This window comes from Mustela nivalis, assembly GCF_964662115.1.
Source record: "Mustela nivalis genome assembly, chromosome: 9".
NCBI classification, from domain to species: Eukaryota; Metazoa; Chordata; class Mammalia; order Carnivora; family Mustelidae; genus Mustela; species Mustela nivalis.
The window spans coordinates 15,393,873-15,409,999 of record NC_139028.1 but is presented as its reverse complement, the minus strand read 5'-3'; the positions used below and the strand labels follow the sequence as shown (position 1 = coordinate 15,409,999).

General features: G+C 45.4%; 1 long non-coding RNA gene across 6 annotated transcripts in view; it reads right to left on the bottom strand.

Annotated features, from left to right (window-relative positions):
- The window catches only part of LOC309841405, a 444,569-nt gene that overhangs the window by 211,416 nt on the left and 217,026 nt on the right, over positions 1-16,127 (bottom strand). For 4 of the 6 annotated variants that reach the window (XR_014299107.1, XR_014299108.1, XR_014299109.1 and 1 more), the window contains one exon: positions 10,085-10,209. The exons of the other annotated variants lie outside the window; for them this stretch is intronic. This is a non-coding gene — a long non-coding RNA (uncharacterized lncRNA). The remainder of the gene's footprint in view (positions 1-10,084; positions 10,210-16,127) is intronic. 6 annotated transcript variants of the gene reach the window in all.

Sequence of the window (16,127 nt, the reverse complement as noted above, 5' to 3'; positions counted from 1 at the left end):
CACTATCAGTGCCAGGAAAACTGGGTGTCATTACCTCCATTTTGCAGAGAAGCAAAAAGGTTCAGGCAACCCAGACTTGTTTTCAAATATCAATTCTGCCATTTTCATTTAAATCTGTCCTGAGGGCCTACTGTGAGCAGAGCATTGCTCTAGGGATGCCATATCAGTGAATATGACAGAGCAGATCCTGCCATCACTAAGTATATGTTTTGTAGGGGAGTGGGAAGGGAAAGGAGGGAGGGACCGATCAAGAAAATGACCGGGTAGTTCTAAGTAGAGCAATTATAAATAATAACAGAGGGTTGCGAGTGGAAGATGGACCAGTAGCCTCATACATTAGATACTAATGTGTCTTGGGTCACAAACCATTCATTTGCTGGAAAAAGTTATTTGACATCTCTGGACCTCAGTGTTCCCATCTGAGCAGTGGGTAAACTAATTGTGCCTGCTTCGTGGTCACTGAAGGATTAGGTGAGCTGTGAGGTGCCAAGCACACTGTCGGTACTTGGCAAGTGCCAGTACATTGTTACCATTAGAGTGAAAGACTCACCCCAGATCACTCCCATTTATGCGTCACCTCCTGCCTTCAAGGACAGGGGCTGGCAACCAGAGCTGCCTTCTTTTTCTTTAGACTTGGAGGAAGCACACAGGCTTTAGAGCCAGAAAGATCTGAGTTCAAATCCAGCTCCATCCCTTACTACCTTTTCTTGTGGGTGTCTGTCATCTGTAAAATGGCATTATTACCACCTATCTCTCCAAACTGGTGTCTAGATAATTCGCTCATTAGATGAACATTTACTGAGATCTCACCAGGAATTGTGCACAGCTGGTGCACTCAGTAGGTAATTTTCCTCCTTCCTGTTGATAATGAAGTCCATAACACTAGTACAGCCTAGGTTTTTATGATCTGGTCTCCTGTGAATTCCAAATATAGTTACAGCACCTTTTGCCTATGAGGCATTGAAGGAGAATGATGGTAAGTCTGGAAAATGCCACCATATCTGGTGGGCACAATATTCATTCATTAGACACACACTTCTCAAGTGCCTTTTGTCTGCTAAGTCTCAGGGTGTCAAGATGACCAGAGCTTAGTCCCTGTCCTCCAAGTCCATGGTCCAGTGGATAAAGTACACTTACAAACAAAGGATGGCAACAACTTAGGGCTGTGTTAGAGGTGTCAGCAAGATACTCTGGATGCACGGAGAGGAAACACACTTAGTTCTGCCTAGAGAGGGCAGGGAAGGCTTGTAGAGGAAGTGACCTTCGAGCTAAAGGATGAATCATTTTCCAGACTCAGTGAAACTCTGTACAAAGGAGATGATGCTGGCAGTAGTAACAGCCTACACCAAGGCCAGGGAGGGAGACAGCACAAGACTTCAGTGTGGCCAGAGCCCTGAGCAAGCTAGAGAAGTGAATGTGAAGGGAAACAGGGCTGAAAATGGGAGTGTCCTCCAAGAAGTCGGGGCCTCAGGCAAGTCATGGGGAACCTGATTATGATATGCAGGGCTCCCGACGTTGTCAGGAGAACCATGAGTTGTGAGGGACAAATGAATGAATGATGGGTGAATGAATGATCCGCCTGACACTTGACATTTCACGAAGTGCCCTTGTCTATAGATTGTCTCACTTAAAAGGTGGGAAATTATTGTGCTTCACCAAGGAGTTTAAAACAAACAAACAAACAAACACCTTATCCACGGCATCATCCATGAAACCTGACATCATTTACCCAGAATCACTTTATAACTAGTGGGAGGGCAGGCAGAAGGCTGAGGAGCTGCTTCCATGTTGGCAGCCTCCCACACCAGCTAACAATCCCAGGTACAAGGTGGGGTTGGTGCCAGCATACTTCATGGATATTTCATGCAACCGAGTTCCTGTGCAATCCTGCTTCTCCCGCGATGGCCAGGAGAGGCCATTAGGCCCAGTAGGGCAGCTTAGGGCCCTGGGATCAGTTTGAGCCTAAATCCACACACCACCACTTAGCCGTCATGTGATGGGACGAGTTCCCTGCACTCTGGATTTCAATTTTCCCATGTGCAGAGTGTTCAAGTGTCCCAGCTCGCCCAGGGACAGCCCAGAATTATGCCTGCTGCCCCGTTGTAATCAGGGACAGGGCCTCCTGTTCCTCTCAGAAGTGTCCTGCTCTTGATGATAAATTATATGACCGCTCACTCCTCTGCCCCACCTCTTTTCCAAGATTGCTAAGTAGGTGAGATGCACTGACACTGTCTTAGGACAGTCTGTAGGGCACGTGTCATAAAACGGAAACAACTAGTGTAAACAGCAGAGGATGTTTTGCCTCAGATTAACTAAAAATAACTATTTTCAAATTCAGTGCTATGGAAGGTGTAAGTTTGTAGGTGGGCACGGCTTTCAATACTGTTACTCCTCCTCATCCTCTTTAAAGCCACCTGCAAACTGGGCTGCCTTGAGCAGAGTGAGGCTGGAGCCAGACACCTTCCTCGCTGACACCAGACTTCCTCGGATAGGAGTCCCCTCGTCACGCCTACATCTCTGGGCTTTTTTAAGGAGTTGATGGGTCTGCTGGTGAAAGTGCTCTGTAAACACACGGAGGGCGAGCAAGTGTGAAGGACCGCACTGCAGCTCCTTACAAAGGCCACCTTGCTTCCAAACTTGCTCAAGACTGACCTCTGGTCGTAATCTTCTATGGGGACCAAAAGAATAAGTAAGTACAGCTGGGGTTCAGAAATGCTAGCAGTTGTCGCGTATGATAGGATGTGCCCAGAAGGTGACGTGAAAGGGGAAGAGAGATCAACGTGGGCTTTAGGATTATGAAAGCGATATACTCGATAATTGTGACGATGAAGAATTCCCAGTCACAGAGTGACTGAAGTGACAGTGGGGGAGAGGGTTGGGGACCACAGACCTAAGATGGAGACTGCCTGGATTTGAGGAGTCAATGGGACAATGAAATAAGATGCGTAGTACAATACCCAACACACAGATTGTGCTCGATTACCAGAAGCTATTATGGTGATCTCTGTGTGCCAGGCACCAGGCTGGGGGATGCGGCCTCCACGTGCTCAGTGCCCTGGAGACTGACTCCTCCTGGCCAGTGTCCTTCAGTTGTTGGTCTGAACAAGCGAGGAGGGCAACTACCTGAGCAACACTTGTGGCCAAGTTTGATTCAGTAGGACTCAGGGTGGATTATTTCCTGTCCGTGCAGACTGCTCGTAGAGAAAAGCTTTTCACCAACATGGGATGTTGTTCTTTGTGGTCCCAGGGTGTAAGGGGACAGGAGGGTCCCTAGGAGAAAGGGTCAGAGGGCAGAAATCTGGCTACTTCCTGAACTGATGGAAGTGCCCCCCTGGGCTTTTGACATGTGTTGCTTTTACTCACACTGTCGTGACAGGGAAACTCTGCACATGCTTGGTAGAGACACTTGGGGAGGTTGTGCTAACTCTCGGTGCTATGTCCTGAACCCTGGGGACGGTCACACAGCACCACAGGCCAGGTCCAGGCGATGTGATGGCCATCAGTGGTTAACCTAAGGATTTGCGGCAGCTGCCAACTGCCCTTCCGAAAATGGGCCAGTCTCATAAAGGTGCAGCGTGAGGGAGTACCTCCGTGGTGACGAATAGTTCCGAGCATGTGCAGGACTAGATCCTCTGATCTCTACACATGGAGAAATTATATGGAGCTAGTGCACTCACACACACACAGACGTAGACATAAAAACTGGAGAAATCTGAATGAGGTCTGTAGATGTACCAATGTCAGCTTCCCGGCTTCGAAATTGTACCAAAGTTACATAAAATGCTCTTTGGGGGAAATCAGGTGAAGGGTACACTGGACCTCTCTGTACTGTTCTTGCAATTTCTCTGAGTCTATAATTGTTTCAAAATTAAAACTTATTTTTAAAAAATAGGTTAGGCCAAAAACGGGGTGGCAACCCTGTGTATTTCACTCTTTATATTTGGGGAGATAATAGGGAAACTAAATTAGTTAAAACATACAAGAGCACCCAGAACAATGACTCTTTATATTTACTACCTTCAAATTCACTTAACCTACTTTCTTAGATGTTTATTTACTTATTTATCTTAAAACCTCCAGGGTCCTTCCGTTCAAGTCTTTGGAGATGGGCCCTAACTGGCAATGACTTACACAGTCCTGTGGTGCCTGAGAGCAATATTTCTCCATCTTTAATTGCAGGCAAATCGCTAAGGATCTTATTTAAAAATACTGGTTCTGATGTGGTCAGTTTGTCAGTAGATCAAGTTTCTGGGAGCTTTTGTTGACAAGAGATGACAATGAGCCTTCTTATGCAAGCTTCTGCCAGCCCAGAGACAGAGGATATCCTGGGGGAGCCCTGTGGAAAGAGGGTGAATCCCTGGGTGACTGAGGTAATCCCTTCCTGCCCAAGGCAGAAAAGGCACTGGAAAGGTGGACTCCCTTGCTTCACACACATGATCTCATTAATTCTCATTCTTGCATTCCATTACCGTGACCTTCACCCCAATGCTATGCTGGATTCTGAAAAAAGAAAGAGAAGCTGTGCCCCTTGCCCTTGAGAAGGCCTCGTGGAAGGCATACACAGGGCAGTGTTCTGGGTGCTAGCAGAGGGATACGTGTGCTCTGAGAGTCCAGAGAAGAGGGCTGCGGTCAGATCAGGGATCAGGGAGGACTTCCTAGAAAGGGTGACCCTCACACTGAATCTGAGAGAAGTTGTAAAAATCAGCGAGGCAGGTGACAGGAAAGGGAAGGGAGGGATCATCTTGCCAGGCAGAGGAGACAGCACCAGCAATGGCTCAGGTCTGAGAGATAGGAGTTTCTGCTTGGAAGTAACCAGAGGTTGGTGTGCCTGGGACAGGCCTGCTTGTGACACAGTGGCAGGAGACTTGTCAAGAAGCATGACCAAATTGCTTTCAGAAGTTCTGGGTGAAATAAAACCAGACCAACGTTTCTGCGCAGGACGTCTCAGAGCCACTGGTGTGTTCTTCATATGACAAATGACCCAGAGGGATTATCAGATACAGCATGTCCCACCCTTGTGGTACAGAAACCCTTTGCTTCAGGACATCATGTGGGGCATGGATTCTCTCCAATGCACTTGAGAAACACTGCTCCACGTAGATAGGTTCTGACTGTGACAACCTAAAGGTATTTTTCAGGGGCTCCGGAGTGCTAGGAAACCCTTACTTTTTCTAGGGTTTCAGGACCAGCTACTGAATCCTGCTGCATGGGACGAAAGCAGGCTCCCCTGTCAGTGTCTGCAGCAGGAAGTCAAGGGCTTAGCAGTCTCTCCTCTCAGCACAGGGGCATCTGCCTGAGCCCCGGGCCTGGGTAAGAGGCCACCGCCTCCTGCACCACCAGCTCACCTTCCCAGCTTTCTGCCAAAACTAGAGGCAGGCAGGGCATCTTGCCCTGGGAAATGTTTTGAGTAATGCGGTGATTACTCAAAAGGAGAACAATGAAAAATCAAAAATTAATCAAATCTTGAAATATAACCAGGGCTGGGGAATTGGTGAAATGGTATTTTGTTTTCATATTAAGAGCAGGACTGATGGTTTTATATTATATATATATATATATATATATATAATATTACATATTTTAGAATGCTGGAGTGGGCAGAAAACGGTCTGGAGTCAATTTGAGCCCTGAAAAGTAGATCAGAACAACTCACAAGCTCAATCCCCCTAACAGTCCTGCATGCCCTACCCCCACATCCTCCTAAATTCTTCCAACCAGGAAGATTTCTCATATGCCTTAGAGTAGAATTTACTGCCTTGGTTCGACACCAGCTCTTCCTCAATTATCGACTCACTAGATACTTAAGAGGGCTTTTCCAAGGTATAAGTGTTCTGAATTCAGACCCCACGGCCACTGCACCAGTGAGATGTGTGACGGACGGAATCACTCTTTCCTCACTAGCCCCGTCTAGCCGTCTTTGCCTACATGGTAATCGGGTTTCATAGTTTAGGGTTTTTATTCTTTCAAACAAATGATAAATACCAGTGGATCCCAGCTGAAGAGAAGACAGTGTCCACCTGCAATACAGAAAAAGACCAGAGATTCATCAAAGAATATGGCACCTCGCGCATGTTAAGTGGCCGATTCAGAGGATTGTTAGGTTAGCATTACGAAAGCATGGCTGACCATGAGAAGAGTAAAGGAAGAGCGGCTCCGTAACTGGCCTGGCTGCAGGGGATTGTACCTCACATTTACTTAGCTTGACAATCAAAATAACTTTTGCCTTCTGCTCTCTCATAAATTCAGCACTCTGCTGAAAAGCTGTGTCCCCGACAACCATCTTTGAGGAACTTGGGTTATGGGAAGTAATGGGACACCAGAATGTGATCCTAAAGTTCAGGTCTGAAAACCTTTTCAAGATGGGGGCAGAAGAAGGACCCAGAGCCCTAATACCAAGCATCTTCTCCTTGCCTCTGCCTTCCAGAGGCGTTTCCATCACTAATCCCACAGCCTTTATCCTCTTCACTCCCCGGTGCCACTAAATACACACGATCTGAATTATCTTCAGGGTCACTAGACAGAACCAGGCAAGGTCGTCTTTCCGTACTTTGAAAGCTGAGCCCTTCCTTTCATAATTCCAGGAAGTTTTATGGCTGTGACAAGAGAATGAGGACACACACACATATATACACATACACGGCCTCTACGCTTGTCCTTTTTATAGGCTGTAGCACATCTGTTTGTTGTAAGGCTGCAGAAACCTAAAACCTGAAATGTTGATAGAGACAGATATGTTTTATTCCATGTGCTAAAAGAAAAATTAATGAGGCAAATACTGTTTCTATGGCCAATGTGGGATGGAGAAAGTGACAACCTCCATCTATATCTTTGCATACTTAAGGCAAGAAATGAGACTAGAGCACAAAGTCGTCTAATTTTAATCCCTTTGACAGAAAAACTGCAGTTCTATTTAGGAAGCAGCTCTTCTGAGGGCTGTGGAAAAGCATTCCAGAAATAAATAAGATTGCTTCACGAATGAATGAGTGTAGGCGCTGCCTTCCCAGGGCCTGTCCCTAAGTCCCGGACGAGTCAGAGGTGGCACAAGGCACCAGGGAGAAGGTTGGGCCAGGAGCCCTGTAGCAGAGTTCTCGGGTTGGCTGGGTTTCAGCCAGGATGGAAAGAAGTTAGGCGGATGTCTAAGAGAAGCTTTGTAGTATTAAAGCTCCTCTCGTTGCCTGGAATGGCCATGAACTCCAGCCTGGGAGTCTGAAAGCTACCCAACAGCGTGAGGGTTGGAGTCTCCTCACACCACAGACATTTAGCTTTTGACTTCCAGCAAATGAACTGAGCCGCAGATTTGTGGAAGGAGAAAGGAACAAACTGAGTAGATTGAAAACCGTGAAGTGCAGGCAGAAAAGGGTCAACCCAGGTCTTGACAGATGAAGCACTGAGAGACCTGACTCCAGGTCAGCGGAGAAGACTGTCATGCAACTGAGCTCCAGGGACGGGGTTTCTGGTCCTGCCTTTCCAAGTCCACTACGGTGCCTGCATGACGTTAGGGAGAAGGACTGGAACTGGAAGGGAGTGGATGGGGGCAACAGGGACATGGGATGTGAGTAAGTTACAGCAGGCAGGGGCTGGGGGCTGGGTTTGGGTCATCCTGTGATTGGAGTGGGCCACTGAGGGGAGACGGAAGGGGGGATGATGGGTGCCAGAGACAAACTGAACAGGCGTCAACATTTGGTATTCGAATGCCATGGGCTAGGAAGGGGCATCAACCGAGTGGAGCTGTCCATTCACTGATCATGCCTGTGCTGGGTCAGAGACACTGCACACACAGACCCCAGACCACAATGCGCGGGGCTGCCTCCCCCAGCAAGGACTGGCCCCTGTGAGCCCCTCCCCTGACTCTTTCAGACAACAGAGGAGGCTGTGGGTCTTTGTCTGAGCGCTGGAATCCTCCCCTTCCCGAATCCCTCCCACCCACCAAGCCAGAGACTCTCCCCCTGCAGAGAGGGAACATCTGTGCCCTGAGATGAAGGCCAGAACTGAACTGATTAATTTACTAATCCTTTAAAATCAGCTCCAGCTCCCAGAGTGAGAAACCAAAAAACAACAAATTGCCTCCCCCCTTTTTTTTTTTTTAATGGAAACCTGAAGAGGAAAAACAAATTCCCCGAGAACCACTAAATTTGTCCTCATCTTACTGGGGGCTCTTACCTTCTTGAGCCAATCTTCCCTAAAAGCCCATGTATCCTTTCGAATTCTACCTGCTGTGTCCCTAGGATGGTCTAACCAGCTCCGCATTCCTCTGAACATCCACTGGGAGACAACGCAGGGACTTTAAAAATTCTCCTGGGGCCCAGGGCAAAGCATGCCTCTGCTTAGAATCTAGATGATGACAGTGTGAGCCCCCGGGACATCTAGGACATCCATCGTACTAATGGCCACCATGCCAGGCTCTGCAGGCAGGGCTGAGCTACTCGGGCATTTTCTCCAAGAAATAGCTCAATTAAATCAGAAAAAACCAAACCCGTAAAATACAAAAATAGTTCAATGCAAAACTGCTCCTGCCACTGGGGACCGGAGAGAGCTGCAGCTCCAGAGACAATTTTATAGGGTCTCCTGGCATTGTGGAGCTTATTAAATTCATACATCACTTTGCTGAGGGCTGGAGGGAACTTCAGCCCTACTTCCATTATTCTCCCTACTCCCCTATGTAAGAGAGTCACTTTAATCTCTCAGTAAAAGACAAGATGGTAGAAGAAACAGCACCACTGTTGCCATGACTCTGAACTGACCCCCATCATGTCCGCACACTTCCCCACTATTCCGATCCCTTGGTCCCCAGGTCTCCATGGGAGTCCCTTAGTTGGTGTCTCTGTCCTCAGTGAGAGTTCCTGTGCTTTATCAAAACCTGCCCTGTGTGGGCACCTGGGTGGCTCAGTGGGTTAAGCCGCTGCCTTCGGCTCAGGTCATGATCTCAGGATCTTGGGATCGAGTCCCGCATCGGGCTCTCTGCTCAGCGGGGAGCCTGCTTCCCTCTCTCTGCCTGCCTCTCTGTCTACTTGTGATTTCTCTCTGTCAAATAAATAAATAAAATCTTAAAAAAAAAAAAAACCTGCCCTGTGTCAGAAAAGCTGCCTATCCTCACATCCCTTTTCTACCAGCTCTCACTTCTTGGAGAGGAGAAACCATTCATTCTCTCTGAGATCTCCCACTCCTCCCATTCTGCGAGCCTTCTGCTACTTCCATACCAGGCTCTGAGTCAGACCGCTGAGACTGACACCTGGCCCAGCTTTCGTACTAGTTATTTCACCTCGTGCAAATTCTCCTTGACCCACCGTCAACGCATCTCCAGATCTGGGGAAATGTCCCACACTCATTACGGAGGGAGAGCTGTTCTGGCAATCCAGGAATCGTGAAGTCTGTGTTTCAGTCTCAGTTCTAGAATAACAGGATGTATAGGCTTGAGATGATCTCAAAGCTCCTCTGATTCTCACCATATTTCCTTTAAAGTGGAAATAAATCATCCTCATTTCATGAGGTGGTTGGAAGGATTAACGATGATGATGAAAAGGCTTTGCTTCTGTAAAGCATGGAAGCCATGCAAGGTATTAGCTTCATTATCATTCTACCGTGTTGCTGAGGTCACTAACATGGAACCTGGGTAAGTAGTCCCTGTGTTAGGCATATGACCCCCTTCCCTAAGGATTGATCTCCTTTAGAGATGGGCCTGGGGAATGACATTGCTCTTCCACAATCCTTCCCTCCTGGTCAAAAGTCACTGACCGCAGGTGTGGTCACCTGACCTAAAGAGGTGAATCACATTCTCTCACCAGGGGGTTTCAGAGTAAGGGTTCAGAGCAGCTAGTCAATATCAGATGCTCACTTCAACTAAGGACACACAGATGTGGGAGATGAGGAATGGTGTTATTTGGCCCATAAACAAAGAAGCAGAAAAAGAGAGAAGTATGAAGCAACCACCTGCATTCAATTGCTTTTGCATCTGAGGTCTGGGCTCTAGAACTATGAACATTGTGGCAGAAGATGAACCTATGCATCCTGTATGGACCATGAGGAGTCCAGGGTGAGCTGGTGCTCGGGCAAGAGACAGCATGTGACCTGAGCCGTCCAGACTCACCTGACACAGCGAGGCCTTGGTGTTCTCCTGTTGAACATGAATCATTTCACGAGTGTCAGCATCAGAAGAAGCCACTGTGGGACCAGGCAGGACCAAGACAAGAACAGGCCGCTTCATAACTATGTCTGAACACAAAACATGAACATCTATGAAATGATCAAACATCGCCCCCTTCCTGGCTAACAGGAGTGACTGTTGACTCTTTCCTGATCACAGTCTTAGCTGGATCTAGATTTCTCTCTTTCTAATTAAGCCCATGTATTTCAAGCCACCTTTAAAATAGTGACCACCTCTCCCCATAGATGACTCTAGGCATTTTTTAGAACGTCACTACAAAGGATTTCAATGGTCCAAAGGAAACCCTTTCTATACTGTTGGTACTCCTTGCCTTTTCCTTTCTCCATTACAGCCTCACAGCTTAATTGTTGCTAATAAAAAGTCCATTCATATGTCTTAATGCTTCTAAGTAAAGCAAAAATGGGAGTCCTGGTGCCCTGCTTCTCATCACAAGAGAACAGGGTATAATTTCTTATATTTAAGGAGACCTAATTATCAGGAGAAGAATAACATCCTTCTCACTGTTACAATATATTCTCTTTTGTATCCTGATGAAAAAAATAATTCATGCATAAAAATCAATATGGAGCTCTTTTTCTGCATACAAACACCAATACCTCCCTTAACCAAGGAAAGAAAAAAAAAATATTAAAACAAAGGAAAAATTGGATGGTTGATGTCTATGACTTTTTCAAATTCAGAAGAATTTTCCACGTACAGAAACCTCTTAATTGAAATCTCTCTACTGTTCAAGTTGGCATTCATCAATTTTGATGACAATAAATGCTTTCTATTCTGGATGAAAGCAAAAGTTCTCTGATCCCTGGAGCGCAATAATGGAACATTCATTTTTAAGCTGTGGGGCATTGATCTCTCCTGAAAAAAAGTTTATATTTTAAGAAGCAGAAATTGTTCCTTTCTGTTTATTCCTTCTCTGCTGGACTTCCAGGGTTAGACCTCCCAATTCCAAATCAAAAGTCTCACTTCTTTATGTCTTTTTGAGTTTTTGGGAAAGATTCCAGTTTCTAAAAGGTGCTCTTTTATCAGTAGCAATGGGCATGGCCAGTCCTTGAGTCCTGGATTCTAAATATCATTTCCCACTAAAAAGATCATACCTCACTTAAAAAAGCAAACAATCACCACAAAAAAACACAATACAACAAAACAAAAACAAAAATACCAATTCGGGGACTAGGGAAGTAAAAGCACAGGTGGACTTACAAGCCTATGAAACCTTGTCGTGGTACCACAGAGCCAGGAAGTGCTCGGAGACTGAGATGCTCATGCCAAAAATATTCGAAAACCAGCTCACGGGACCCACACTGGCCAAATCAATTAAAAAAAAAATCCATGTCCATAATATTAGTCAACACAAAGAAAGAAAGAAGGAGCATCATAGGACAGGGAGGAAAGCCCTCTTTTACAGGAGAATGCCAGATAAATAAATGTGGGATGAATCCCAGAAATGGAAAATTGTTGTTTTACATCCTTAATAGGATAACAGTTTCAGGTAAAGACCATGGACCCCAAAGAGTCAAAGATGTAGGGGAACAGACTGTTAGGCTAGTGCCAAGTATCAGTCTACATTTTAATTACTAATTCCAAGAAGGACAGTAGATCTTTATGATGGAATGACCAGGTAGCTGCTACCTTACCCACAGATCCCGGGTGGGCATCATTTATGGTAGGTGAGCCTGCAGACATGCAACACGAAACACAAAACAGCACCTGGGAAGGTGCTTCAATGATAGGAAACATGGAGGATATAAGAAGAGATGAAATGATACATAGGACACAATCAGGAAAATCCAGAGTGTGGGACATTCTATAAGAAAACTGACTCCAGAAATTCAACATCATGTCAAAAAGAAAAAATTCTATATTAAAAGAGACTAAAACCTCCCAACAACCAACATAGCTTATGAGCCTTGATTGAATCTTGGTTGCAAATAAATAGTTGGTTGGAAAATGAATAGCTATTATACACATTCTTGGACTGCTGGGAAAATATGAACATGACTGGATATCAGATCATTACTGGGAATTTCCTTAGGGATGATAATGGCCCGTGATTTTGAGGAAAATGTCCTTATTCTTTGGAAATGCATGCCCAAATATTTAGGAGTTAAGTGTCATGTTCTTTGCAACTTAACTTTGAAAATGATTCAAGGGAAAAGGAGGTTCCCCAAGGAAAGGGATTGGGAGAGAGGAAGCAACAACTCTGGCAAAATGTTAAGAATTTGTGATTAAATCTAAGGGGAGGACCTATGAGGTTTTATTGTTCTTTCAACTTTACTACTACTACCAGTTGAGTTCTCCGGGAGGCCAACTCTGAGATGGAGGTTAGTGTGGGGGGGTTTATTAGGGAAAGCTCTCGAGATCATCACTGTTGGAGGAAGGAAGGAAGCAGATTTGGGCAGAGGAAGGAATTGGACTGGGCTGCAAACACAAGGACTCAGCTGAGCTGATCCTTCTGGGAGTTTGGAGCTGGGATGGCCCCTCCTGGTTAACCCCTGTAAGGGTGAGGGGGCAGGGCTGTTCCTCCCTCTGGGTCCAACCCAGGATTTCAAATGACTGACTGACTGACTTCAGTTCTGAATGGGGGATCTGGGTGACAAAACACAACACTCATAAATTTGAAATGTTTTGTATCGACAGCTTGGGGATGGGATGTAAAAAGAAACTGCATTCCCCTGGAAACATCTGATAACCACGTGCCAACAATCATTTCATCCTTCTAAAACACTTCAGGTACAACAATTGGCATCCCCATTTTAGAGGTGAGGGAACTGAGGCAGTGCTAGGTGAAGTCGTCAACCCAAAGTAAGTGTCAGGGCTGGAATTCAGGTCCAGGTGGTCTGATACCAGAAGTGTGGGGTTAACCCACTGCACTATGACTCTCTGTTACCTCATTTAGTCCCCTGGAGAACATCCCTTCCTCAGCGTCCCCACATTCCTGCCTGTCTTACTGCTCCAGTTGCATGAGGGAGAGTGGTTCTTACCCGGCAGCCCCGTCCATTTACAACGATTCCAGATCTTCCTCCACAGAAATCATTTCTTCCCCATTCCCAGCCTGTTCCCATCTCATTGAATGAGGAAGGACCCCACCTGTGCTATTTTAGCCTCTTTGTGTCCTTCATTTCAGAAGGGCCCTTTGCTTCCACCGAAGAAAGTGGCTAACAGATGTTTTTAAACACTGAGTGTCACTGGCATGTCACTTATCAGAGGCTGAATGAAGGGAGCTTTCCTGGGTGCAGAAGGGAATCTTGCATTTTATTTTTTATTTTATTTTTTTTTAAATTTATTTTTTATTTTCAGCATAACAGTATTCATTATTTTTCACCACACCCAGTGCTCCATGCAATTGGAATCTTGCATTTTAAAGGAGCCATTCAGGGAAACTTTTTGCTGATCTTCCATGAACATCAATGTTCTTACTTCATGGTTCCATGACAGCCTGTGTGTGTGTGTGTGTGTGTGTGTGTGTGTGTGTGTGTGTGTGTGGTGTGGTGTGAAGTAAGAAGTAGAAAGCTCTATCCCTCTGTCACAAAGACTTAAGAGGTTCCCAAAGCATGGTCACTTGAGTTTCAATGTGTTAAGAATTCAGTAAGGCAGCTTGTTCTGTCCACACACATCTTTCTTCTCCCCAGTGTGCCCCCATGTCTCCAGAATACCCAGACTAGGACACATTTCCAAGAAGCCTCCAGGAACCATGGCTTGCTCCCCTCCAACCCTCAGGATTGTCATGGAGCCTGGCTGCTCATGTCTTGCTCTTTTCCTTCTGGCGACTCCTCCAGAATCCTATCATTGCTCTTAGATTTAGCCTCTAGGAGAATCCACCCACACATGCATGTGGTCTCCCCAAAATCTGTGTCTGAACCTCCATTATAGATGTATTTTTATTTCCACCTCCCCCCCTCAAAGGACTCCATTTTTCACTCTATTGGTACATGCACTAAGGGGCTGGAAAGCAGCCATCATCATGTGTATTGTGTGTGCATAGGGGTACATGCACATGCATACATAACCATTTGCACATACACACTTGTCTATGCAATTCCAGACATGTAAAATGATACTGTTAGCTCTCAAGTCTTCCAATCCCCCTACACAGATGGAACAGCTTTGCCTTAGAGGTTCACTCTGAGCACAGTTACATTTCTATAATAACTCAAAATTTTAGCATAATTTATCTGTCCATATGTTTGTCTTCCCCATAAGTCTGAGAGCTCCTATGGGTAAGAAAACTTATAATTTCCTATTCTTTTTATTCCTGGTGCCTGGTAAATAGGTACAATGCTGTTGCTGCATGAAAAAAGGCAGCAATATCAGTCTGTCAACCATATTATTGAGGGTGACTCTGTCCAGCAGGACACGTGAGTGTGGCAAAGGGTTCTTTTTTTTTTTTTTAAGATTTTATTTATTTGACAGAAAGAGAGGCAGAGATCACAAGTAGGCAGAGAGGCAGGCAGAGAGAGAGAGGGGGAAGCAGGCGCCCCGCTGAGCAGAGAGCCCAGTTCCGGGCTCAATCCTAGGAACCTGAGATCATGACCTGAGCTGAAGGCAGAGGCTTAACCCACTGAGCCACCCAGACAACCCTAGCAAAGGGTTCTTATGTCTTTCTACTTCCTACCTACACAAACCCAGACAGTATTAGTCCTTCTAGAAAGATTTTTGTTCTTTTTAGAATGGAAATTCTTGAAATAAAAAAAAAATGTCCTTCATTTGTTCTACACAGAGACCAGTGATGCTAAGCACCTCATAATGGTTTGCTCTGAATCAGAAATTTTATTCATGGCCTAATTTTCAAAAATTTCTTTCCTTTACTATTCCCCAAGTATATGTGTAAATGTATTTATACATACATTCTAGTTTGTGAGCTCTTCAAAGAGAGGACTGGCCAATCTTTATAATATATTCACATGATTCCAGCACATGGCCATATTAATCAACATTAAATTAGAAGTAACAAATGCTGTCACTTTAGAACAGTTTGGGAACAGCCATTAGCTAATGAACAAACTGCTCAGATATCAGCTATATGACATTATCTATTGCTGTTTCCAAACACCTGGCACTGTGATTATTTGCTGGAGCAGGTCTTTGTGGCAGTAAAAAAGTATGCAATGGTTGGTTCTAACTTGTTTTGTTTAATAGCTTCTAATTCAGCCATATGTACACGGATTTCTGGTACACATGCGGCTCTTCCCTTCTCCCCACACTCCTCCAGGACCCTGTCGTTTCCCACCAGTATCTTTCAATCTGGCTGGAGCTCCATGCCTCTCATGCGCTTCTCTCCATTCCTCACTCTGTGGCACCAGGAGGAGGACGGAGCAGCTTCAACCTTAGAGAAGATAGGGATCAAAGGAACTTGGACTCCTAAACAGTGGCGAGAGGAAGAGCCAGGGGTAAGAGAGGAAAGAGAGATGGATGGAACTAAGGCTGTTGAGGGCCTATCATGTGCCAGGTATGATGTCAGGCATTACATCCATGATTTTATTCCATCCCCTGAAAAATATTACATATTGTCTTCAGTTTACAGAAGAGAAAATGAGGTTCCAGTTTCCAGTGTCATACAACACAGATGTGGTGGAACCCAAGCCAGCCATTCCCAATCCTCTTCAGGATATCTGGGTGAATGCCCTCAGTCTTATGACTCACTTCCCACTGGAGGTACAACCTTGAGTAACTTCACTGAATGAAGCATTTGTTTTTCCCCTAAGTATTTTATCTATTGTCACATAAAATCCTGTATTAATAAATCACACAATCTATATCTCTTTCTACACTGGTAGAGAGTAGGCTCTCATACCTCCCAGGGAGATCATTATGCTCTCTTTCTCTCTCTAGCTTCAAATTGGTGGAAAAGAATATCTTCCTCTTAACCCCACTCTCGGTCAAAGTCTTAGTTCAAAATCACTTCATTACAAATTAAAAATCATCCTCTCTCTGTCTTGTCCAGACAAAAGGAATTTAGAAGGAGATA